Raw genomic sequence first — 25,000 nt, forward strand, 5'->3', positions numbered from 1 at the left:
GAGTAAGTAACGTAAGGGTAAGAGAGATGTGTGGAAATAAAAAGAGCGTGGTTGAGAGAGCAGAAGAGGGTGTTTTGAAATGGTTTGGGCACATGGAGAGAATGAGTGAGGAAAGATTGACCAAGAGGATATATGTGTCGGAGGTTGAGGGAACGAGGAGAAGAGGGAGACCAAATTGGAGGTGGAAAGATGGAGTGAAAAAGATTTTGTGTGATCGGGGCCTGAACATGCAGGAGGGTGTAAGGAGGGCAAGGAATAGAGTGAATTGGAGCGATGTGGTATACAGGGGTTGACGTGCTGTCAGTGGAGTGAATCAAGGCATGTGAAGCGTCTGGGGTAAACCATGGAAAGCTGTGTAGGTATGTATATTTGCGTGTGTGGACGTGTGTATGTACATGTGTATGGGGAGGGGGGGGGGTTGGGCCATTTCTTTCGTCTGTTTCCTTGCGCTACCTCGCAAACGCGGGAGACAGCGACAAAGTATAAAAAAAAAAAAAAAAAATATATATATATATATATATATATATATATATATATATATATATATATATATATATATATATATATATATATATATGATCACATTTGTGCGTGATGAAAGTTATGGAGGTGAAATCGCACTTCAGAGGGATTCATACAATTATATTTAACATGTAATTTTTCTATACACGTGGCACGACATGTTTCGTGGAGACAATCCACCTCATCATCAGGTGGTGCCAGTACTTAACAAAGTTATTTAAATCCCAACATCACACTTGAGTCCCGCCGTCCAGCACCAATCTGTACAGACCAACCACTGTCCGCTTTGTCTGTTCAAGACACACCCAGCTACCCAGGTCAACCCCCGCCACGTGACCCTCCTTAATCACTCTCCCTTACAACGGTTATATATATATATAAAATCAGCTTCCTATATTCTGTTGTATATCACACACTCCAGCTACCTTGGGTGTTGCAGTGTAAGTCCACTTCAGTCAAGTATACCTTCTTAAATCTAACTTTAAGTTACCTTAAATACGACAGTGTATCATCATAACATTTCTTCACACAAAATGCACTTGATCTATGGAGCAACTGTGGATGCAGACCAACCTAATCTTGATGGAGGTCTGTCTGTGTTTTGGTCTTTGCAGTTGTATATCATTTTGAATACGTGGTGGATGTGTCAGCAGTTGGATAAGGAGAGATAAGAAGTTTCCAAGACTTCATCTCTCGGTCTGAAGTTCAGAAAGTGAGAGAACTGTTCAGTAATATGCTTGTGGAAACGTACACATCATTCTTATATGGTGATATCATCCCTTTGGTTATGTATGATAATTATGGCCCCTGTGCGATAACAATTTAACCTAATAAGTTAAATAGAATGTATAAGCGATGCCTTCATCATCTATTACTTAATGCTTCGTGTAACCTAATCTCTTGTGTGTAATCCTACTTTACTGAGAGAGAGACGAATGAACCATTAACCCAATTTAGCTTTACTGCGAAAGTCAGTCGCGTGAATGAATTGGATGAACACAATAGCGACGTTTGAAAGTCGTGCCTCTTTACAGTGTTGATGACGTAGTTTTAGACCCTGGAAACGATTACTTTCACCCTTCTTGTGTGGCAATAGACAATCCTGAAGTATTAATGTAACATCGTAAACTACTAGTAATGTTGTCAGGTGTGTTTAACAATGGTGATTACATTCAATAAATTTCCCCCTGAGCGGAAGTTAACATGTCATCATGGGCTATAGTGACACTGTATGTGGTCTTAGAATTACCTTTAACACCTGAGGAAGGCGTTAACGATCGTTCGGCTGTACGTACCTTGACGTCCACGACCTTAATGACCCTAGGCACTTGATGAGCCCAAAGCTTAGATAAACAGCGGGCTAACAGCAATACATCACTGGGTATAAGTGGGTAATGAATGGCTAATTAGGAAGCGACATCTCATGTCACGGGTGAGTGATGGCCATGGAAATTACGCGTCGGTGTAACATCAGTAAGTAACGCGTAACAATCACTCACGTCTTCGCTACGTCACCAGGTAAAGAAAGTGTTATACATCTCACCTGTTACGTAGCACAGATAGGTCGGAAATACTACGACATTGACGGACTTTAGCGACCAGAGTTAATGACTGTATCAGAGACGCTCGTGGTTACCACAGCTTCACGTGACCTGCATGTACGCATGCGTGCTAAGAATCAAACTCGCGTTACGTCTTGAAGTAGGAGATTTAGTTCTAAATCTACGAGACGGCTTAGAATTGATGGTGTGCCTCACTTTAACGTGCGAAAGGCAGTTGACTTATCCTTGCGCCAGGGCGGGAGGCTGTTCCAATCGTGAATGACGTCGTCTTAAAAGAAGAAGTGGAGGAGAGGAAGAAGAAAGAGTAAGTTCTTTCATCCTGTTCTGTTCTGCTGTCAGTATAGGTTCTTACGATCCTGATGACATCTAATAATTACATCAAACACTTGATGATAAAGGATGAGGACTTTTTGAAGCTTATCTCTCAATCTTGATTTAGATTTAAAGACTTTTCTTCATTGGTGCTAAGGCTATGGGCGTGGACGAGCCAGCCTTACGTGACTGCTCGTGTGTGTTGCTGAACGGAACAGTGTGTGTTGCTGAACGGAACAGTGTGTGTTGCTGAACAGAACAGGAACACAGGCTCGGATGCCGTCATGGGTCATTCCAAATGCTCTTAAACTATCGAGTTTTGATCACGGGAAATCTATGATGTTATATTAGCTCCTATAGTGATGATAGTACAGTACTATATTTATAATGTGATGATATCTCGATGTCTATAAAGGAAGATTATAATAAGTGGGTTATATAATGATTATTTGTCGTTTATCAACGTATAATTCTTCTGTCCAGAACTCAGACTTGGACAGGATATCTCAGTCGGGTACACAAAATCTTGTTAAGTTTAATGCCTCCAAGACACAATTTCTACCAATCTCTCTCTCGACGACCCCTCACAACTCTCGTCTCTCCTTTGATGGTTCTGTAATCCCACCTCCTGACTCAGTGTTCATACTCGGACTTACTGTAACATCCACTCCTTCTTGGAAACCTCACATTACGGGAATAGCTGAGTCTGCCTCTAAGAAAATGGATGTATCTGTTTAGATGTCGAAACTTCTCTTCTGAACAGTTGCTCCGCTTATACAAGGGATTGATTCGTCCTTGTATGGAGTACTGCTATCGCATCTGGGGTGGTTCCAGCTCTGCATTCTTACTCACAAGCGATCCACCTTATAAACTGTCCCAGGCTAACTTCCAAACTTGACCCCCTTGCCCTACGCCACAACGTTGGTTCACTTTCCCTCTTCTGTAGGTATTTCCTGGGTTTTTGCTCCCGAGAGCTGGCTGCCTGTGTGCCCCCACGACTAGCTAGACCACGCAATACTCGGCAAGCTGCTGCGTCTCATGATTATTGTGTAGACATCAGCAACTCAAAGATGGGCCGTTTTGATGACTGTATCTTTCCCTACACGTCGAAGCTTTGGAATTCTCTAACTTCTCATGTCATTCCCAATAACTATGGTCTGTCACAATTCTAAAGACAAGTTTTCAACTTTCTCCAAAATTCGTAAATACTTTCCTTGTCTTTTCTTTTTTCCGTTGAATCATACTCTCTATATTTCAATTAAGACCCAGCGCTAATATGGACTTTTGTCTGTGACTTGTGCCTTAAACATGAAAAATAATATATATATATATATATATATATATGTATATACATATATATATATATATATATATATATATATATATATATATATATAGATATATATATATGGTTTCCCCTGTTATGGAACTGGTCAATTTTCTGTAGGAAACATAATTTTGACCTGTCATTTCCGAAGGGGTAACACATCTCCTGGTTAGGTCAGAAGGACCAACCTTGTGCCTCTTAATAGAAAAAGTTTCGTCCCGAGCTCTGGAAAGGCGCCACATTATTCGTGAGGTAACAAGTTTTTCCTCGACCGTAACAATGTATTTTGAGACGATCCCGCCCGTGGGATGGTCCCTGAAGGGCTGGGACGCTTGGCTACGAGACTGGGATACGTATGGTGGTCTAGAGGGACGGTTATGCCTTTGAGGGAAGTATAAATAAGACGTTTTACGGAAATGTTCGCCGACGACAAGATATCACCTTCCCCAAAGAGGCAGAAGGACGCCTCTCTGGTTGTCTAGATAGAAATCGTCATTCCAGATGTACTCCTTCCTGGGGATAATGTCTCGTGTCCTGGACGCTTGGCTACGCTTGGCAAGGACACTGGAAGGCCAGCGTCACTCCTGGAGACCAGCGTCACTCCTGGAAGCCAGCGTCACTCCTGGAAGCCAGCGTCACTCCTGGAGGCTAGCTTCACTCCTGGAGGCCAGCGTCACTCCTGGAGACCAGCGTCACTCCTGGAAGCCAGCGTCACTCCTGGACGCTAGCTTCACTCCTGGAGGCCAGCGTCACTCCTAGAGGCCAGCGTCACTCCTGGAGGCCAGCATCACTCCTGGAGGCCAGCGTAATCCCTGGAGACCAGCGTCACTCCTGGAGGCCAGCGTCACTCCTGGAGACCAGCGTCACTCCTGGAGGCCAGCGTCTCTCCTGGAGGCCAGCGTCACTCTTGGAGGCCAGCATCACTCCTGGAGATCAGCATCACTCCTGGAGGCCAGCGTCACTCTTGGAGGCCAGCATCACTCCTGGAGGCCAGCGTAATCCCTGGAGGCCAGCGTCACTCCTGAAGGCCAGCGTCATTCCTGGAGGCCAGCGTCACTCCTGAAGGCCAGCGTCACTCCTGGAGGCCAGCGTCACTCCTGGAGGCCAGCGTAATCCCTGGAGGCCAGCGTCACTCCTGGAGGCCAGCGTCACTCCTGGAGGCCAGCGTCACTCCTGGAGGCCAGCGTAATCCCTGGAGGCCAGCGTCACTCCTGAAGGCCAGCGTCATTCCTGGAGGCCAGCGTCACTCCTGAAGGCCAGCGTCACTCCTGAAGGCCAGCGTCACTCCTGGAAGGACAGCGTCACTCCCTCTAAAGACAGCGTCACTCTCTCCTCATAACAGCGTTACTCCTGAGGGATTGCGTCACTCTTGAGGATTGCGTCACTCCTGAGGCATTGCGTCACTGCTGAAGATCAGCGTCACGTGTCACTGCTATGGAGGTACCGTACCCTGACATACACTACAACACCGTATTACGTCACCGAATCTTTGAACGTAAACACTGGAAATGACATTACCAGAATGTCCTCACACTTGGAGTGGCACTTGAGATATAATGTCCTCACACTTGGAGTGGCACTTGAGATATAATGGAACTCAAGTGCATTAACACTGAGAGAGGCACTCAAGCATTAACGTTACTTCAAGTGCCACTTACGCTGGGAGAGGCTCTCACAGATGTCAACGGGAGAGGTGAACTGAGAGTATAATGGCAGAGCAAAAACTAGATATGCAAACGATACAATGTGAGAGAACGAAAATAAAAACGATAGGGGTTCTGAACAGCTCTCACAGGTCTAAACACGATACGAACTGTGTATAGAAGATGCTATTTTGAAGAAACTAATTGATAAAGAGTACTTACACACCTAGTGAGAAGGGATGAAGTGAAGCACACTTAGCTAATGTATTGGTGAACAGGAAACATAAGAATCTTTAGTGGTAACGAAGTTATTTGAAGTTCAGTGTGTTTTGTCACACAGTCAAAAAGCGTGAGGTTTAATTTTGTACTATCCAGGAGTACATACAGCAGGCAGGAAAAAACAACTTGAGAGATTTGAAGACTTAGTGAGTACAAGACTGAGTATATGGCCAGATGGGGAAACAGAAATGAATAATGAAGTGCAGGAATAGTGTTTGGGGGTAGTGTGTGTAGAAAATGAAATTTATGAACTAAGAAGGAATGAGACAGAGAGAAACAGCATAGTGGAACATGGATGTGCAGACAAGCCAAGAAGCAAAATGAAGCAGCATAAACACGGTCGAAAAAAAAAAGGTAGATTAGGTCATGAAACAAGGCTGTGTCGAGGTCAAACGAAACGTCTTGTTGAGATACAGACAGCGATACGACACAAATGGTAAACCCTGGTGATGTAGGAGAAAGAATGAGGAATATTAACTTGCTTTACCTCACTGTGGGGGAGTCGATGAAGAGGATGAGTTTTAGCAGGCATGATACGATGGTACAGAGGGATGTGAGTGAGTACATGAGGATCAGAAATGAGGGAACTGATGAGGGATGAGACGTTTTGAGGATCTTAGATAACTTATATGGACGAGAATGGTGTGTGTGTGTGTGTGTGTGTGTGTGTGTGTGTGTGTGTGTGTGTGTGTGTGTGTGTGTGTGTCACAAAACAGTATAACAAAGATACTTGGTAGATACATTTATTCTAATAAGAAATAGATATACAGGTTTAATATCATTAACTTTAAAGGTACAAACCTTTTCTGGTGTGTGTAAATTGCATTGTGGGTCAGGAAACCAAATGAAAAAGTATTATTAGTAAAATGTGAATCGACACAGGAGATAAGTTATGGAAGGCTGGGATCATGTGAGTGTGTCCATCATAAACATATAAAAGAAACACTGAAAATAAAGTCCAGGATATTGCATTTTGGTTTTTGATCAGAATTTGGTGCTGGATTTGCTGAGCTGATTAACTGCTGAGTGGGAGAAGCTGTCTGGTCAGGGGGTGAGGAGATACGAGAGGGAAGTGTCGAGGTTTCGTGCACACAGCAGGAAGTGTTGAACACCAGCGTGTTAGTTTACGTTATAAAGAAAGATAAGAAACCATGTGTTAAATTTCCTTGGCTTTCTGCACACGACCCATCACTACAACACCACAAACACTGTTTCAGTATATCCCAAGATGCTTCCTGCCCACGATGCAGCTACCATACAGCAGATCACTTGCGATATATTTGCCCTGAACTTTCTCCACATAGACGCACACACACACACATCACAGCACTTTATGACCTGTGTTCCCAACCGGTAGACGTGGCCGGCTTCCTGAGTGCTGCAGCAGCAGCCTCTCTCAAGATAGAAGGGTTTCCTGATGCAAGAGAAAAGAGTGTGTGTGTGTGTGTGTGTGTGTGTGTGTGTGTGTGTGTGTGTGTGTGTGTGTGTGTGTGAGGTAAAATCGTACTTCAGTAGGAATTCTTACAATTATATTTAACATGTAATTTTTCTATACAATGTGGCACGACATGTTTCGTGGAGACAATCCACCTCATCATCAGGTGGTGCCAGTACTTAACAAAGTTATTTAAATCCCAACATCACACTTGAGTCCCGCCGTCCAGCACCAATCTGTACAGACCAACCACTGTCCGCTTTGTCTGGCAGTAACCGTTGTAAAGGGAGAGTGATTAAGGGGGGTCACGTGGCGGGGGTTGACCTGGGTAGCTGGGTGTGTCTTGAACAACTTTTATGTTTTCGTGTTTTGTCAATTATCTCATAATGATTTGGTTAATGCTAGGATGGGTTTTAAAGTTGCCTGGGGACAAATTAAGTTCTTAGTATCAGCATATATATATATATATATATATATATATATATATATATATATATATATATATATATATATATATATATATATATATATATATATATATATATATATATATATATATATATATATATATATATATATATATATATGTGCCTTGTATTTGACGGCGTAAACACTCCCAATTGTTGCATGAGTTGGCCTACTATCTATTAAGGTCTTACTGATGGTGTTATTGTACTGGAAAGCAACATTACAAGCAATGTTTTTAGAACATGTCTTAGATTAGCTAAGTTGGGAGAATAGGGCAACACTAAACATTTAGACTTATCCTTATTTGTCACATTTTTGTTACAAGAAACATAAAATGTCTTCCTAGCTTTCCAGTAAACTTTGTTCACAAGCCAATTGGGATAATATAACTGCCTAAAGACACGTCTTATATAACTACATTCATCTACCAGGCCTATGGGATTACATATTCGTAGTACTCTTATAAACACAGATCAAACCACCTCACACCACATATTGTCCACAAACATCTCATTTCCAGCACATCCATCCTCCTCCGCACAACACTATCTATAGCCCACGCCTCGCAACCATACAACATTGTTGGAACCACTATTCCTTCAAACATAGCCATTTTTGCTCTCCGAGATAACGTTCCTTCCACACATTCTTCATCGCTCCCAAAACCCTCACCTCTCCTCAACCCTGTGCCTCACTTCCGCTTTCATGGTTCCATTCGCTACTTAGTCCACTCCCAGATATCTAAAACAACTCACATCCTCCATTTTTCTCCATTCAAACTTACATCCCAATTAACTTGTCCCTTAACCCTACTGAACCTAATAACCTTGCTCTTATTCACATTTACTCTTAACTTTCTCCTTTCGCACACTTTTCTAAACTCTGTCACCAACTTCTGCAGTTTCTCACCCGAATAAGCCATCAGAGCTGTATCACCAGCGAACAACAACTGACTCACTTCCGAGGCCCTCTCATCCCCAGCAGACTGCATACTCGCCCCTCTCTCCAAAACTCTTGCATTTACCTCCCTAACCACCCCATCCATAAATATATTCAAGAACTAAAGGGACATCACACATCCCTGCCGCAGACCGACCTTCACTGGGAACCAATCACTCTCCTCTCTTCCTACCCGTACACATGCTCTACCTGTTGGTAAAAACATTTTACTGCTTCTAGCAGCTTACCTCCCACACTATATACTCTTAAGACCTCCCACAAAGCATCGCTATCAACTCTACCAAATACCTTCTCCAGATCCATAAATGCTACATACAAATCCATTTGTTTTTCTAAGTATTTCTCTAACACACATTCTTCAAAGCCAACCCCTGATCCACACATCCTCTACCACTTCGGAAACCACATAGTTCCTCCCCAGTCCAATGAACTGTACATGTCTTCACTCTTTCATTCAATACTCCCCAATACAGTTTCTCACCAAACTTATAGCTCTGTTGTTTGAACACTCATCTTTATCCCCTTTGCCATTGTTCAGTGGCATCATGCATGAATTTCGCCAATCCTCAACCACTTCACAATGATCCATACATTCACTGAATATCCTTACCAACCATGTACCAACACAGTCATCCCCTTTCTTAATAAATTCTACTGCAGTACCATCCAAAACAGCCTCCTTGCCGAATTTCATCTTCCGCATTGCTTTCACTCGCTCTTCTCTCCTAATCAAACCATTCTCTCTGACCCTCTCACTTCGCACACCACCTCGACAACAAGACGCTACATCTGCCACTTCATCATCAAACGCATTCAACAAACCTTCAGAATACTCACTCCATCTCCTCACTTCATCACCACTTGTTATTACTTCCCCACTAGTCCTTTTCACCAATGTTCCTATTTGTTTTCTTGTCTTGCGCACATCATTTGCCTCCTTCCAAAACATCTGTTTATTCTCCCTAAAGATCAATGATACTTTCTCACCGCAACTCTCAGTTGCCGTCTTTTTCAACATTTGCACCTTTCTCTTGACCTCCTGCCGCTTTCTTTTATACATTAACCAGTCATTTGCACTCCTTCCTTGCAAATGTCGTCCGAAACGCTTCTCTTTTCTCTTTCACTAACACCTTTACTTCTTCATCCCTCCACTCACTGCTCTTTCTCATATGCCCACTTCCCACCTTTCACATGTCACAAGCATCTTTTGGACAAGCCCTCATTGCTTCCCTAAATACCTCCCATTCCTCACCCACTCCCCTCATGTCATTTGCCCTCACTCTTTGTCATTCTACACTCGATCTCTCCTGGTACTTCCTCGCACAAGTCTCCTTTCTAAGCTCACTTACTCTCACCACTCTCTTCTTCCCAACATTCTCTCTTCTTTTTTGAACACCTCTACAAATCTTCACCTTCGCCTCCGCAGCTGCCCCTCTCAGCACATTAACATCGCAAAGTCTCTCTTTTACACGCCTATCGATTAACACGTAATCCAATAATGCCCTTTGACCATCTCTCTTACATACGTATACTTATGTATATCTCTCTTTTTAAACCAGGTATTCCCAATCACCAGTGTTTTCTCAGCACACAAATCCACAAGTTCTTCACCATTTCCATTTACAACACTGAACACCCCATGTACACCAATTATACCCTCAATTGCCACATTACTCACCTTCGCATTCAAATCACCCATCACTATAACCCGGTCCCCGTACACCAAAGCTGCTGACACACTCACTCAGCTGTTCTCAAAGCACAAGTAAAAAATCGTATAACTAAGACAGACAAACCACAGAGACAAGACAGACGAGGGGAATCTCTCTCGTCAAGCAGAACTAGATTGGTCATGAGTCTCACAAGAGAGAATTAAAGGAGGAAAAGATCCTGTCTTCCCCTGAGGCGCCAGAGACGACTTGAATCACTAGAGTCATTTGGTGAGGCGGTGTTTGCCCGGGTCGGCCTGAACCCACGATTCTGTATTTTTGTAATTGTATCCCAGATCTGTGTCCGCCTGAGGCCCCACCGGGCGCCTGGTGTGTGTGTGTGTGTGTGTGTGTGTGTGTGTGTGACCGAGCTTTTCCGGATGGGGTTTTGTGGAAGAGTGATAGTTTAGGAAGGTCGTGTTCGTGAGGGATTTACATGCGACTGTCTTGATATGAATACGATTTTCGCTCTCTCTCTCTCTCTCTCTCTCTCTCTCTCTCTCTCTCTCTCTCTCTCTCTCTCTCTCTCTCTCTCTCTCTCTCTCTCTCTCTCTCTCTCTCATAAGTTTACGTAATAATGGCTTACAACAAGAAGTCTTGTTGTACCCTTACATAGCTTGGGCAGACTAGGTATGTATGAATGGGCAAGAGAGTATGAATAATCAGCTGAGAGAGAGAGAGAGAGAGAGAGAGAGAGAGAGAGAGAGAGAGAGAGAGAGAGAGAGAGAGAGAGAGAGAGAGAGAGAGAGAGAGAGAGAGAGAGAGAGAGAGAGAGAGAGTTATTGTCAGTAAAAACAACTGTAAATAATTCACAGACAGCAGTCATATGTTAGCATAGTATAGTCATAACAATAAACATATGAACATTGCTGGTCAGTACTTATTCCATTGTTATATTTCACAGCCTGATCAATGTCATGAGAATTTAGATATTAATGATAGAAAAGAATAAACCCCTTACAACTCTTTGTGTTGGCTGACTGATCAGCTGTATTATGTTAGCTTCCTAATTTCTCTTGTTCCCTGCTGTCAAGTCAACCATTTCAAATGCATGATTATTTCCTCTTTTAATCTGTCGAAAAATAAGTCGCTTTCCCACCTTCCCACAGGCTTCTCATACGACTTTAAGAGCAAAAATTCTTTCTTTTTCTTTTTGCAACTCTCAGTCCAACCAATTTGATTATCCCACAGGTCTATATTCCATGGTGTATATTGTGAGCTTTACCGTACGCACTTTGGTTACTGTACCTTAAACACATTACATAAATGAGTCATAATGAAAGTTACAAACGCAGGTAAATTCAAGGATGAGCTGGTAAGAAATATGATCAGTAAAGAGATGATGTAATAACATTACGGTAATGCAATTCGTGGAGAATAAAGAATTCTAATGCAGCTGGAATCAATGAAGCATTATTTTGACGAATGTAGCAGCGATTTTTTTTCCTTTTATCCATTGATTCTTCTATGAAAATGTCTGAAGTTATGTCTATGTTTTTAAGAGCACTACGGATATGTGATCCCATAGGCCTATAAGACGTGTCTTTAGGCAGTTATATTATCCCAATTGGTTTGTGAACAAAAAATGTGACAAATAAGGATAAGTCTAAATGTTTAGTGTTGCCCTATTCACCCAACTTAGCTAACCTAAGACTTGTTCTAAAATAAGGTGCTTGTAATGTTGCTTTCCAGTACAATAACACCATCAGTAAGATCTTAATAAATAGTAGGCCAAATCATGCAACAATTGGGAGTGTTTACGTCGTCAAATGCAAGTCATGTAAATATATTTATATAGGCCAGACTGGTAAAACTGTAACGGAGATGTGTTATTGGCACCGTCATGCAGTACGCAGGGATGACCACAAAAATGCGATCGCTAAACATTGTCATGAAAATGATCACCCTGGCCATAGATCTTGAAAATCCCGTTATTCTGTACCCCTCTGCTGATTATGTCACACGTAACGTTATTGAATCTGTCTTAATTGCTAATACTAAGAACTTTAATTTGTCCCCAGGCAATTTTAAAGTCCATCCTAGCATTAACCAAATCATTATGAGAGAATTGACAAAACACGAAAACATAAAAAGTTGTTCAAGACACACCCAGCTACCCAGGTCAACCCCCGCCACGTGACCCCCCTTAATCACTCTCCCTTACAACGGTTACTGCCAGACAAAGTGGACAGTGGTTGGTCTGTACAGATTGGTGCTGGACGGCGGGACTCAAGTGTGATGTTGGGATTTAAATAACTTTGTTAAGTACTGGCACCACCTGATGATGAGGTGGATTGTCTCCACGAAACATGTCGTGCCACATTGTATAGAAAAATTACATGTTAGATATAATTGCATGAACTCCTACTGAAGTGCGATTTCACCTTCATACTATCATCACGGACAAGTGTGATCAACATATATATATATATATATATATATATATATATATATATATATATATATATATATATATATATATATCTGAGTGCTGAGCTCATCTCATGGAATTAAAGCATAGATAACACAAACCTTTACAAGGCTCCATTCCTGGTCCTAGTGTCACCTTGGAAAGTAATTTCTCCAGCCACAAGAGACTCCTAACTCAGAAAAGGAATTTGGCGAATGTAATTATCATGGAGCTCGTTTCATTTAGGTTTCATTTGGTGCCTGGGGTAACTCGAGAGAGAGAGAGAGAGAGAGAGAGAGAGAGAGAGAGAGAGAGAGAGAGAGAGAGAGAGAGAGAGAGAGAGAGAGAGAGAGAGAAACTTAATTTCATGCACAGCCTCGTTCTACCCAAATTTTTCTGATAACAGACTAACTAGGGTTCACAATGGACTAATTAGGGTTCGCAATGGACCAACTGGAGTTAGCAATGGACCAATTGGAGTTCGCAATGGACTAACTAGTGTTCATAATGGTCTAACTAGTGTTCATAATGCACAAAATAGGATAAACATGAAACATGAACCTAGGAATACTTTGAAGAACACATATTAATGTTTATAATTTCTGGTGCGACGAATGTTTGGTGGTTTGGAAACTAGGATGCCTGTAGTGTGGGTCGAATGACAAGCTGTCCTACGTCAAAGAAAAAAAGAAATTTTGAGTTGTAGAAAATTTTCATAATATTTGTACCACAATAGTAATACTTGTCACGTATTCCCTGCGTGTCGCAGAAAGCGACTAAAAGGGGAGGGAGCGGGGGGCTAAAAAATCCTCCCCTTTCCATCTAATTTTCCAAAAGAAGGAACAGACAAGGGGGGCCAAGTGAGGATATTCCCTGTAAGGCTCAGTCCTCAGTTCTTAACGCTACCTCGCTAATGCGGGAAATGGCGTATATGTTTGATAATATATATATTATTTTTTTTTTTGTATTATACTTTGTCGCTGTCTCCCGCGTTTGCGAGGTAGCGCAAGGAAACAGACGAAAGAAATGGCCCAACCCCCCCCCCCCCATACACATGTATATACATACGTCCACACACGCAAATATACATACCTACACAGCTTTCCATGGTTTACCCCAGACGCTTCACATGCCTTGATTCAATCCACTGACAGCACGTCAACCCCGGTATACCACATCGCTCCAATTCACTCTATTCCTTGCCCTCCTTTCACCCTCCTGCATGTTCAGGCCCCGATCACACAAAATCTTTTTCACTCCATCTTTCCACCTCCAATTTGGTCTCCCTCTTCTCCTCGTTCCCTCCACCTCCGACACATATATCCTTTTGGTCAATCTTTCCTCACTCATCCTCTCCATGTGCCCAAACCACTTCAAAACACCCTCTTCTGCTCTCTCAACCACGCTCTTTTTATTTCCACACATCTCTCTTACCCTTACGTTACTCACTCGATCAAACCACCTCACACCACACATTGTCCTCAAACATCTCATTTCCAGCACATCCATCCTCCTGCGCACAACTCTATCCATAGCCCACGCCTCGCAACCATACAACATTGTTGGAACCACTATTCCTTCAAACATACCCATTTTTGCTTTCCGAGATAATGTTCTCGACTTCCACACATTCTTCAAGGCCCCCAGAATTTTCGCCCCCTCCCCCACCCTATGATCCACTTCCGCTTCCATGGTTCCATCCGCTGTCAGATCCACTCCCAGATATCTAAAACACTTCACTTCCTCCAGTTTTTCTCCATTCAAACTCACCTCCCAATTGACTTGACCCTCAACCCTACTGTACCTAATAACCTTGCTCTTATTCACATTTACTCTTAACTTTCTTCTTCCACACACTTTACCAAACTCAGTCACCAGCTTCTGCAGTTTCTCACATGAATCAGCCACCAGCGCTGTATCATCAGCGAACAACAACTGACTCACTTCCCAAGCTCTCTCATCCCAAACAGACTTCATACTTGCCCCTCTTTCCAAAACTCTTGCATTTACCTCCCTAACAACCCCATCCATAAACAAATTAAACAACCAAGGAGACATCACACACCCCTGCCGCAAACCTACATTCACTGAGAACCAATCACTTTCCTCTCTTCCTACACGTACACATGCCTTACATCCTCGATAAAAACTTTTCACTGCTTATATATATATATATATATATATATATATATATATATATATATATATATATATATATATATATATATATATATATATATATATATATATATATATATATATATATATATATTCCCGTGCTTCCTTACAAATGTGGGAGGGTCAAAAATCGTATAACTGTAGCATTATACAACATAGCTAAGTAATTAAGCAATTACATTTCTCACTCGTAATTACTTTCTCTCTCACATTATTATCATCATTATTACATTTTTCTTCTCTCACACCTTGACTTTATCTGCTTCGTCTGTGTTCCTTTAAAAGTTTGTATGGAATATTTACCGAATATTCCTTCCCTCCGCTGCCATCTGATCTTCCTCAGTGAATATTCTGTATTACGTACCTGCAATATTCAGTTGTAAACTAATCTATTCATCTATTCATTCATATTCACTCCAGAACACCTTCCTTTGAACAGGTCCTTGTGTTACCCACAACCCTTCCCCAAGAGAGATTCTGCAGCTCAAAGCTGCGCCACATTAAGTAGCAGGGAAAGGATGAACGCTAGGGAATCGAGGAGCATTAACCAACCAGCATCATCTTCTGGGACTGTGACCTGGTCGACGGATCTTCCCGGATCATGAATATCGATTTCGTATCAGAAGATTCTGGGGTCGTGAGACGTACCACACACACACACACACACACACACACACACACAGCTATTCCCCGCCTGTGTATGTGTGTGTGCATGCCAGCCTTGGCTGGGCGCGTCTCTATAGCGCCAGCTACAGGAAGTTCTCCTTGCGACGTACGACCCCAGGCTAGACTCCAGGGGGGGGAGGGGGGCCCCCTCCGCGGCACCCACCACCCCCCCAGCGGATGAACCATTATTCCAGTTCTAAAGGCGACGGATTCCATCCATTTGCCTGTCTACTGCCGAAGACTCCGCTGGTGTGCATGTGGAATAGACTGGTCGAGGGTATACGATATTCCCTACACTGGTCGAGGGTATACGATATTCCCTACACTGGTCGAGGGTACGATATTCCCTACACTGGTCGAGGGTATACGATATTCACTACACTGGTAGAGGGTATACGATATTCCCTACACTGGTCGAGGGTATACGATATTCCCTACACTGGTCGAGGGTATACGATATTCCCTACACTGGTCGAGGGTACGATATTCCCTACACTGGTCGAGGGTACGATATTCCCTACACTGGTCGAGGGTACGATATTCCCTACACGTCTCCTGGGCTCCATCCATAATGAGGGCAGACATCGCCCAGTCGACCCGGAGAGAAGCGTATTGGAGGTCAATAAGAAATGTTAACTCCACCAGGGTCATCCACACATGAGGCAGGGGGTCATCATCATCATCCACACATGAGGCAGGGGGTCATCATCATCATCCACACATGAGGCAGGGGGTCATCATCATCATCCACACATGAGGCAGGGGGTCATCATCATCCACACATGAGGCAGGGGGTCATCATCATCCACACATGAGGCAGGGGGTCATCATCATCCACACATGAGGCAGGGGGTCATCATCATCATCCACACATGAGGCAGGGGGTCATCATCATCCACACATGAGGCAGGGGGTCATCATCATCATCCACACATGAGGCAGGGGGTCATCATCATCCACACATGAGGCAGGGGGTCATCATCATCCACACATGAGGCAGGGGGTCATCATCCACACATGAGGCAGGGGGTCATCATCATCCACACATGAGGCAGGGGGTCATCATCATCCACACATGAGGCAGGGGGTCATCATCATCATCCACACATGAGGCAGGGGGTCATCATCATCCACACATGAGGCAGGGGGTCATCATCATCATCCACACATGAGGCAGGGGATCATCATCATCCACACATGAGGCAGGGGGTCATCATCATCCACACATGAGGCAGGGGGTCATCATCCACACATGAGGCAGGGGGTCATCATCATCCACACATGAGGCAGGGGGTCATCATCATCCACACATGAGGCAGGGGGTCATCATCATCATCCACACATGAGGCAGGGGGTCATCATCATCCACACATGAGGCAGGGGGTCATCATCATCATCCACACATGAGGCAGGGGGTCATCATCATCCACACATGAGGCAGGGGTCATCATCATCATCCACACATGAGGCAGGGGGTCATCATCATCATCCACACATGAGGCAGGGGGTCATCATCATCATCCACACATGAGGCAGGGGGTCATCATCATCATCCACACATGAGGCAGGGGGTCATCATCATCATCCACACATGAGGCAGGGGGTCATCATCATCATCCACACATGAGGCAGGGGGTCATCATCATCCACACATGAGGTAGGGGGGTCATCATCATCCACACATGAGGCAGGGGGTCCTCATCATCCACACATGAGGCAGGGGGTCATCATCATCCACACATGAGGCAGGGGGTCATCATCATCATCCACACATGAGGCAGGGGGTCATCATCATCATCCACACATGAGGCAGGGGGTCATCATCATCATCCACACATGAGGCAGGGGGTCATCATCATCCACACATGAGGCAGGGGGTCATCATCATCATCCACACATGAGGCAGGGGGTCATCATCATCCACACATGAGGCAGGAGGTCATCATCATCCACACATGAGGCAGGGGGTCATCATCATCCACACATGAGGCAGGGGGTCATCATCATCATCCACACATGAGGCAGGGGGTCATCATCATCATCCACACATGAGGCAGGGGGTCATCATCATCCACACATGAGGCAGGGGGTCATCATCATCCACACATGAGGCAGGGGGTCATCATCATCATCATGTTTTCTGAGACGAACCTTCACTGGACGAAGTGCATCTTGACCCACAGGCAGTAGACCGACTGTATACTGATCATCGCTAGACAGAATAATTAAATAGAAAAAAAAATAAATTCAATTATGGAACTATTTCATCAGGATGTTGCAGATGAATGAAGTTGGGTTAGGAAAACCTACTTCGCTTAATTCAAATTGAAGATCACTTTCCTTGACCATATCAAATTCTGCTTCTGGATACGAACCAGCCAAGCTCTGATTTCTCAGGTCAAATCATTAGGCATAGTTTACCTCATGGAGAACGTTCATACATATATATTTCGGTAGGATCTGTGAAGGAGGAATAAGTTAGTGTTATCCTTCCCATTTGTGTATGATAACTCCAGTACCTGCATGATCACACAGGAGTGTCCTTCTGTCCTTGTGAGGCAAGTATGAAACTCGACCCTTCGTGTACAGTTTCAGTAAATACAGGAGTCAGTCTTGAGAGGAACTGTGGCCTCCTTCTGCAGTCTGGTCAGGTCATACAGTACCATTCCTTGGTGTCTTGTCTGACTCACTCATCATGTGCTCAACCTCTCGCCACACTACTCTACCCTCAACCCTTCTTCTTCATGTGATGACCTCACCCCGATCTTCAGGTCATCCGGAACAAATTTACTCTTTATTCCTTGTGATCTTCTTTCCTCATCTCTCCCAAGACCTAAATCGTACGGGAGGTCTGCAATCACCTGCCAATTTTGGTGCTTAATTTCGGGAAATTAAATCGATTTCAGGGTTGGGGCTGAAGACGTGGGAGCCATGTTGATCTGTGAACCACTGAGGTTTACCTCAGAAGCAGCTCTGACACCACAACGCAACAGACATCTCTTAAGACGACTTTGTGAGGGACATGAGGTTCACTGTCTAATGAGGGAGTCCTGCTAGAGTCGTACATATGAGTTCAGTTACAAATGAAAAACTATCCCTTCCCATCTCCCAATCCCTGCCCTTGAAGTCCCTTCTATCATTATGAGGCTTCAGCAGCACTCAGGAAGCTGGCCACTTCCACCAGTCCGGACCACATGTCATAGGGTGTTGTGATGTGTGTGTGTGTGTGTGTGTCTATGTGCATAGAGTTCAGGTTAACAGACGTGAGTTTTGTACACGTATGAGAAATGGCATCACCTCTCTCGACACAGTCTGGTATGTTGTCATAAGAAAGAACTAAGGTTTCCAGTCTGACTATAAAGATTTGTCTTCATTTTCACGACCCTCCGCCAGTCAGTCCCTCCTCACACTCACGCCTTCAACATGAGATCGTCTTGTCACATGTAAACACACCTCACACTCGGCCCTGCCCCTCAACGCCTGGTTCCCAGAGGAGGAGGTAGACCCAGACACTGGCGCTGATGTCTTGTCTGTCCACAAAGTTTTCCTCCGTCCATTTAACAGTTCGGCCAAAACCTCAACGAAAACAGTAACTCAGTGGAAAGAAAGCCAAGTCTCAGGTCTGTCTGTCTGTCCATCTGTCTGTCTATCCATCTGTCTGTTCATCTGTCCGTCTATCTGTCCATCTGTCTGTCTGTCCATCTGTCTGTCTATCCATCTGTCTGTTCATCTGTCCGTCTATCTGTCCATCTGTCTGTCTGTAAAAGAAATGGAACTATTCTCGTTTTCTCACAGACACACCACACACAACTGTGATGAGGTCATCCTACAGTGGAAGGTCAGAAGGAAACACCTCGGCTCTGGTCCACAGTAAGAGTCAGCTGTAATGGCTCTGCCAGAGATTATCTCCTGTAATGGTCCAAGTTCTTATTCACAACCATAATTCCAAAACTAATTAATATTCAAAATAAAAAGGGGACTTTTCTTTCTGATAACCTTAGATCTGGCTCAAATGATCTTATAAGTAATTCGGAACTCTAACGTTCCAACTGTCCAAGTTATTCAAAAAAATTTCTATTGCATTTTTTCTTCTTCCTTTATAGCTACAGGGATGTCTATATCATATGGCTAACATAACAATATACAATTGTCTGCATGTGATAACGAATACCAGTTCATCCTCATATATATATATATATATATATATATATATATATATATATATATATATATATATATATATATATATATATATATATATATATATATATATATATACATAAACACTTGCTAGAAAATTCTGCAGGCTGTGTTTGCAGAATATCTTGTAAAAGCTGTAATAGATTTTATGTTGGGCAGGTTAGTAAGGATCTTTATGTTAGACTTACGCAACATTAATATAAGAACAGGAATAGAATCAAATGGTTCGTTTAAGCATGGTAAAGATCATGACCATTGTGTTGACTGGTGTAACGCTAATTCAGTTATCAATTGTAACTCATTTACCACGAAAAATATCACTGAATCTTCTATTATCAAATACACAATGAATTGTAACATTAATAATAGCAAAGGTCTATACAAACTGGGTTGTTTTGTCGTAGGCAAAATTTGTAAACAGTTCCTTTCCTGTCCACACAATTAAATTATATGACAGACATGATGCCAGACCCGAACACCACCATCCGGTAACACTTATTTGCCAATGTCGTCTTAGCTACGTCTCTTCCTTGTATATCAACTGACTGTTCTACGTCTTCTATCTCATTGTTGTATCTCCCCTGATGATGTGATCACTACATGAAAGTGCACTTGGGAACTTATCGGTCTGTTATGACTACTGCTGGACATGGGACGGGTGGAATGGTCTATTTTGATGGTGATGTTGGTGCTAGTGTTGGTGGTGGTGATGATGGTGCCAGTGTTGGTGATGTTGGTACTAGAGTTATTGTTAGTGTTGGTGATGATGGTGCTAGTGTTGGTGTTGGTGTTAGTGTTGGTGATGATGGTGCTAGTGTTGGTGGTGGTGATGATGGTGCCAGTGTTGGTGATGTTGGTGCCAGTGTTGGTGTTAGTGTCGGTGATGTTGGTGCTAGTGTTGGTGTTAGTGTTGGTGATGATGGTGCTAGTGTTGGTGGTGGTGTTGGTGATGTTGGTGCTAGTGTTGGTGTTAGTGTTGGTGATGATGGTGTTGGTGACCCAGATCCATGTCTCATCACTTGTGTTTAATGTTAAGTATCGACCTGTGAGGGTTGGCACCCCGCCAGACCTCGACCCCAGCCCAGTACCCCAGCCTTGGGTCCCCCAGCCAGTGTCACGGTTGGTTAGCTCTCTCTGTCCCCCTCTCTCCTCCCCAGATTGGTTAGCCTTCTCTGTCCCTCACTCCTCCCCCAGGCTAGCCATCCCTCTTCGCCTATCCTCTTTCAGGGGGGCGGGGGATGTGTTATCACCTCCCCAGCCCCTCCTCCCCCAGCGGGCTAACTCCACTGGGCATAAAAGTGTTCGTATGTCCTTCAAACAACCATCAATTTCCACCACTTTGGGACTTTCTTTGAAGAGAAAAAGAGATAGTTTCTTGGCACTTCAGACTGGCATTTCTTAAAGACGTATTTTCAGTAATGATATGTTAATGACATCATAATGCTCTGATATGAGGCAAAAATGATGTATAATTAGTAGACAAACAGCTTTGTCAAGGGCAGAAGAGTCGTTACCCAAAGTATACCTTCTGAAACACATCTTCGAATCCTCGATCGTAAGAAGCTCATTCTCCTTCGGGACATTCCTCTGGCGTCATAAAGAGACGCCTAACGTCGCATATCTCTTTATAAAGCTCCTAGAGGAGTCTTTAAGGCCAGGACGACCTAACAAAGTCGTCATCCTCAACATAAAACCGAGGAAGGTGTGCTTCAAGTTTGGTGGTTCACGAGGATGGTTCGAACCAGAGAGGCTTCGCTCGAGAAGTTCCCATCATTTATGATGGCTACTAAACGCATCTCAAAACCTCATTATCTGACTCTGTCAGAAAATATAATGGAGAAAATTCAAATATAAAAAAATTCTTTCAAATAATGAAGCAATAATAGTCATGTCCTCCAACGAGATCTGATCAAAAACAGAACACAAAGTGAAACAGTCTCGATCAAGGGTTTCCAAATCTATGAGAGAAACGAGTTTGCTTCACAGCGCCTGGGAAGCTCCAGGTCTCAGTTCTTAGTAGAAAAAAACACATCCAGGATTTACCTGGTCCGTGTTTACCTTGTCCGAGATATTGTGTGTAAATATAGTTGAGTTTTGTGTATATTCTGTTGAGACGACAACAGAATATGACATGGATATAATATATATGTTGGGCTGAGTTCACCTACAGCAGCCAGTTCTCTCTCTCTCTCTCTCTCTCTCTCTCTCTCTCTCTCTCTCTCTCTCTCTCTCTCTCTCTCTGTGTGTGTGTGTGTGTGTGTGTGTGTGTGTGTGTGCGTGTTCGAGAACTGCTCTCCTGGGTTGTTACTGATAGCGCAGGACTACCGTGACGTATCTGGACACAACGTAACAACCACCTGTCCCCTTTGAATCCTCGAGACACATTCTCCTAAAGCTTCGAATCACATTCTCGTAAACCTTTATACCATCGTCCTACCACGCCACGGACCACTGCTCACAGCAATTTCTGACCCCCCGTGTCCTTTGAACCCTCGAAACACATACTCATAAAGTCTCGAATCACTGTCCCATTACCTTTATACTGTTGGTCCTAGGAAGACATTGGCTACGGCTAACGGGAATCTCTGACCGCTGTTCCATGAAGCCTCGGATCAATGTTTCTGAAACGTTTCGGAGGTCATGTGATTCGAACCTGCATTCGCAAAATGGATCTGCACCGAACGTCTTCGCTTCACGTACACATAGCCGTATGTACGTTGCTGGGGAGAATATAGAAGGGGGAGAGAAACTCGCGTTTTTTGGTTGCTGGGGAGATTATAGAAGGGGAGAGACACTCGTGTAATATGGGTTCAGGAAAACGAAACATAACGAGGAAGACAATGAAACATGGTTCGAGCACATCTGCTCCTCGCTTCAAACAGTTTCACTTGGAGGGCAACTCGAAGCATAGGTGAAGACCTGACACTTTGTATTTTGATCGCTCGCTCCATAATGACTTTCCCAACACACACACACACACACACACACACACACACACGTAACAGTTTCATAAACAAAAACGTCCATACACATGGAGAAACAAGATAACAAACAGACACTAACAAAGAAGCATAAACGACATAGAACACAAAAGCACACATCCCCATACACACTAGCAAGCGCATACACACAGAAGCACACACGCTCATACACACTAGCAAGCGCATACACACAGAAGCACACACGCTCATACACACTAGCAAGCACATACACACAGAAGCACACACGCTCATACACACTAGCAAGCGCATACACACAGAAGCACACACGCTCATACACACTAGCAAGCACATACACACAGAAGCACACACGCTCATACACACTAGCAAGCACATACACACAGAAGCACACATCCCCATACACACTAGCAAGCACATACACACAGAAGCACACACGCTCATACACACTAGCAAGCACATACACACAGAAGCACACACGCTCATACACACTAGCAAGCACATACACACAGAAGCACACACGCTCATACACACTAGCAAGCACATACACACAGAAGCACACACGCTCATACACACTAGCAAGCACATACACACAGAAGCACACACGCTCATACACACTAGCAAGCACATACACACAGAAGCACACACGCTCATACACACTAGCAAGCACATACACACAGAAGCACACACGCTCATACACACTAGCAAGCACATACACACAGAAGCACACACGCTCATACACACTAGCAAGCACATACACACAGAAGCACACACGCTCATACACACTAGCAAGCACATACACAAAGAAGCACACACGCTCATACACACTAGCAAGCACATACACACAGAAGCACACACGCTCATACACACTAGCAAGCACATACACACAGAAGCACACACGCTCATACACACTAGCAAGCACATACACACAGAAGCACACACGCTCATACACACTAGCAAGCACATACACACAGAAGCACACACGCTCATACACACTAGCAAGCACATACACACAGAAGCACACACGCTCATACACACTAGCAAGCACATACACACAGAAGCACACACGCTCATACACACTAGCAAGCACATACACACAGAAGCACACACGCTCATACACACTAGCAAGCACATACACACAGAGGCACACACGCTCATACACACTAGCAAGCACATACACACAGAAGCACACACGCTCATACACACTAGCAAGCACATACACAAAGAAGCACACACGCTCATACACACTAGCAAGCACATACACACAGAAGCACACACGCTCATACACACTAGCAAGCACATACACACAGAAGCACACACGCTCATACACACTAGCAAGCACATACACACAGAAGCACACACGCTCATACACACTAGCAAGCACATACACACAGAAGCACACACGCTCATACACACTAGCAAGCACATACACACAGAAGCACACACGCTCATACACACTAGCAAGCACATACACACAATATACACAAATGAGTCACTGTGTCTGTCTGTATTTTGCTTTTGCTTGATTGGTCTCACGTGTGAGTGTGTCTGTAGCTGTATCATTGTATGTATGTTGTTTCTGTGTTTAATCGACGTGTGTGTGTGTGTGTGTGTGTGTGTGTGTGTGTGTGTGCGTATGTGTGTGTGTGTGTGTGTGTGTGTGTGTGTGTGTGTGTGTGTGTGTGTGTGTGTGTGTGTGTGTGTGTGTGTGTGTGTGTGTCCATAAATTAATTATCCAAAGAATAGTAATGTTGTTGGTGCATTATCGTCTCCAAGAAAATTATGAGCACACACACACACACACACATACACACACACACACACACACACACACACACACACACACACAATAAGGGTTGGGAATTTCAATAAAGGAAATCAACATTAGCCAATTGATGGTATTAAATATTCATGAAATTTTGGAGCTGTGAACCGCTGGTAAAAAACGAAAATGAGATTTTCTGTCACAAAACATACGAAAAGAAATTCTTATATTAAGTTCTTTTCCTCTGGTTTCCCCTTGCTTCGTGATGCATAAGGACTAACAATTACCCATCTCTCGTTTTCTCCCTTCTTCCCAGCACTCGCATGCACTCTGTGTTCAACAACAACACACACACACACACACACACACACATACACACACACACACACATCTACAGGTCCTCCTTCACCTTCGAGTGTGACACTTCTTTCCTCTCCCACTTACCCTGACACTCAACCATTACACTCACCCTTGAGTTGGCCCACTAAACCATCACCCACGCCACACTCACCTGTAGCGCCCCGCTTTCCTCCCCCCCACACACACAAGCCTGAGCCTCTGTGGACGAAACAAAGGCAATATCCTCACTTGGCTCATTTTTCTGTTC

General features: G+C 43.8%; 1 protein-coding gene across 1 annotated transcript in view; it reads left to right on the plus strand.

Annotated features, from left to right (window-relative positions):
• The window catches only part of LOC139761321 (uncharacterized), a 118,424-nt gene that overhangs the window by 55,193 nt on the left and 38,231 nt on the right, over window positions 1-25,000 (plus strand). The gene's annotated exons all lie outside the window — the stretch shown is intronic.

This window comes from Panulirus ornatus, chromosome 40 (genome assembly GCF_036320965.1).
Source record: "Panulirus ornatus isolate Po-2019 chromosome 40, ASM3632096v1, whole genome shotgun sequence".
NCBI lineage: Eukaryota > Metazoa > Arthropoda > Malacostraca > Decapoda > Palinuridae > Panulirus > Panulirus ornatus.